Raw genomic sequence first — 3,775 nt, 5'->3', positions numbered from 1 at the left:
AGAGTTACAGGCACTTTATTAGGAATTGTTCTTAACCTGGGAAGTTTCCATAAATTTTGTGTGTTGCACTCTATATCATTTGCCATTAGAGACAGGGTGGAAAATGTTGATTCTTCTTGCATTAGGAATCTCTTAAATTCCCGTCAACGTTAGCCTATTTGTCTGTCAAAACCTGAGAGGGAAGGAAGCATGAGACAACTGTGGCAGGATAAAATAAGGGAGAGGTCCTTGGAATTCTGCCAGTCTTTCTCCTCATTAGTTGTCTTGAGATAGTCAATGCCTACTCCCTCATCTGGTGACACACTTGCTGGTATCAATGTCTTCAGGACTTTAACACAACATATAGCAGTACTGCAGAGACAAAGAGCTGAGAAAAATAGGTAAAGATGAATTGGCCTCTGCCTTTCTAAATCCCCATGGATGATGAACTCCAACCTAAGAAGTGACTCCTCCCAAGGCTGCTTCTCTCTGGTTGTAGAAGGTAGAGCCTTGACCTGAAAGCCCTTTTGGTAAGGTTTCTGGTGCTTGAGGTTCTTCACACTAGCGTGCATCTATCTCCCGCTATTCTTGAACTCACAGGGCTTGATACAAATGAGGTTCTGGTCTGTAGCCAAATCATCTTTTCATCTTTGCTTGACCAAAGAAGTAAGTATCCCCAGATAAATATGAGTATTATTATTATTATTATATTATGACTATTATTAAAATATAATTGATTTATAGCATTGTACTAGTTTCAAGTGTACAATATAATGATTCAGTATTTTTATAGATTATACTCCATTTAGGGTTATTATAAAATATTGGCAATATTCTCTGTGCTGTACAATATATCTTCATATCTTATTTATTTTATACATCATAGTAGTATATACCTCTTCATTCTCTACCCCTATCTTGCCCCTTCCTCATTCCTTTTCCCACTGGTAACCACTATTTTTTTCTCTATATCTGTGAGTCTGTTTTTGTTTTGTTATATTATTCATTTGTTTTATTACATTATTCATTTGTTTTATTTTTAGATTCTGCATATAAGTGAAAATATATGGTATTTGCCTTACTATGCTTGGCATGTTACTTTTCTGATCAAATCTTGAAATAAATACATCAAGTTCTCTGGAAAATTTTCAGATTTTTTATTGAAGTTTGCATTTTTTATAAATCAATTTGTCTTCCTATCAATGAATATGGTGTATCTCTCCATTTTTGTAGTCTCTTCTTCAATGTTTCTTCATAAAAGTTGTAAATTTTTCACAGTAAAAGGCCTGCCTGGCTTTACTTAAATTATCTGTAAGGTAGAAGATATTTTCTAATACTATTGTAAAAATATTTTTACTTATACTTCCCACTTATTTGTTGATAGAGTATGGAAATGCAGTTGGCTTTTGTATACTAACTGTTATCCAGCTATCTTAACAAAACTTTTCTGCCTTCTAATAATTTGTAGATTATTTTGAATTTTCTATAAATGGTAACATGATTGATAAAGAAACAGAGTTTTATTTCCTCCTCTCTGATCCCCATATCTCTAATTCACCTTATTACACTAGCTATAATGTCAAATAAAATTGAATAAAGGGACAATAGTGGGCAATCTTTTCTTTCTGAAAGTCCATTCATAAAACTTTTATTCTACTTACATTAACTTAATACATATGTTCTTAAAATTTTCATAGATATTGAAAAATTTATAAGAAATTAAGTAAACCTATCCATCATGTCAACTTATTTCTCTGTTAACTACTTTTACAGTCATTCATATACAGCACGAAAATGAAAAAAACCTTAAAAAAGTTAAATACAACTTTGTTTTGCTACTGTGATTGACATTTATAAAGTAATGGATATTAGCAAATGCATTTTTACTGCATCTTTAATTGTACATTTGTTCTTAGGTTGCCTAAAACATTTAGATAAGTGTAGCAAAAAGTGTATTTGCTACACAAATAAGTGTAGCAAAAATAATGAAAGTAAAAAGCAGGCAACTTTACAAATTATGGAATATGAACCATTTCTGCCTCTATCCAAAGCAAACTGGGACACAACCTTCTCTAAAGGAACACTTCTGTAGATGTAGTCAAAAGTGTGCAAATTGAGGTTGTATATTCCACAGATACACTTGGTTCAACATACAATATCCATTGGTATATATGTATTTGTACTACAGCCTTAAGCTCTAAATCTTAAAGGACCCACAGTAACGACACCTCTGTCTAGAATCAATTACCCCTTTTATCTCCCACCAGGCAGTTCTGTTTACTTAGACATGGAAACAGTTTTCACACTGGCCCTTGTCAAGCCACAATGTACCAAAAGTACTATGCCAAGCATTAATAACTTGCATAAAAATTCCACATCACCATATTGAGCACCTCATAATGAAAACGGGTAAGTCCCTAAATGCTAACTGACCCTTCTCTTCTAGTATTAAACATAAAAACCACATGAGAAAGAAATTCGAATAGAAGTAATATAAAACTGTCACAAAGCATAAAAAACAGCTTGGATGAGAATGGTCTTTTGTAAATTTTAGGGTGATGCAGACAAAAGTTGAAAGGCTGATTAATTTTCCCAACTTTCTCCTGCTTTGGCTTTGTCTTCTTGGGTATCTGATGTGCACAATGTTATGTTGTCTCTCAGTCACTGCATTATTAGCCTCCTGTCTTTGTATGACTCTTCACTTAATGTAGCAATGGTTTCATCCAAAGTTGTCTTTGAAAGAAAGCAGGCTTTCTCAGAGGAGTTCAGATCTCAAAATAGAATACAGGGAAATAAAGGACCAGATTCAATATGATAGGAGGAGTCCATTACATATCCTTTTTGCTGATTTCAAAAGCCTCTTGGTATGCTTGTTGTGACTGATCCACAATTCCTTTCTTGTTACCAGTGGCAACCTCAGACATGTAACGGTAGTAGTCACCTTTCATTTTCAAATAGAAGTGTTTGCTCTCTGCTTGTGCAGCATTGGGATCAAGAACTCTTCCAAAAGAGACAGTACATCATTGCAGATGTACTCTAACCTTGGTCTCAACCTCCTTTCTTCACAAGTCATCTGTTGTTTTGCTCAGCATCTTCTGTCTTTAACTCAGTACTTGAGATGACCCTCCAAAATGGCCTACAAATTCTTACAACGTTTTTATAAGTAACTGAGAGATTACCTTCCCCATTGGATAATTCAGCTCCTTGCTTAGTTACAGACATCATGCAGGCTGACATGACATCACACTGCTCAGCCTGATCAGCCAGTTTTGTTTCTGATCCAGCTTATTTTCATTCATGACTGGATGTTTATGTCCAGAGTGGCTGGTGGAAGATGGATGGGGGCTCAGCAGTGTCTGACTTTTTGTTTTCAAAGATACTTTTATCAGATTAATGATGTTCTCATCTATTCTTGAATTCATCTATTCTCATCTATTCTAAGAGGCTTTCTTTTTTAAGACAGGAATTTAGGTTGAACTTTATCAAATACTTTGCCTGCACCTAACTGAAATAACCATATTGTTTTTCTCTTTTAATATCTTAATGTGGTAAATTATAGTCATAGATTGTTGAATCATAAGCCTGAGGAAGAGCAGTTTTATGCATTTTCTTTTCATATAATTTATTTTCTTTGTTATATGTACCCATACAAGTTTAATTGTAACCAAGCAGGATCCTACTGGGCCTTCCTGGGACAGACCCCTCCCCCATATCCTCTGGTTTAGTTCCTCTCTTAAGTATTTAGGTAACAGTATCTGATGCACATTTCCAGAGTTGTTTTACAGATACTAAAACC

At 34.5% G+C, this 3,775-nt stretch overlaps 1 pseudogene across 1 annotated transcript; it reads right to left on the bottom strand.

The window, feature by feature from the left end:
* Positions 1 to 2,562: 2,562 nt before the first annotated feature.
* Positions 2,563 to 3,278, bottom strand: LOC308618915 (14-3-3 protein zeta/delta-like; annotated as a pseudogene). The gene has a single exon. The product of its transcript is annotated as a 14-3-3 protein zeta/delta-like (transcript).
* Between the last annotated feature and the right edge of the window lie 497 nt (positions 3,279 to 3,775).

Source organism: Mesoplodon bidens (genome assembly GCF_964165515.1).
Source record: "Mesoplodon bidens genome assembly, chromosome: 6".
In the NCBI taxonomy this organism is placed as follows: domain Eukaryota; kingdom Metazoa; phylum Chordata; class Mammalia; order Artiodactyla; family Ziphiidae; genus Mesoplodon; species Mesoplodon bidens.
Note: the sequence above shows the minus strand (reverse complement) of the source record. Positions and strands in the feature narration are given on the sequence as shown.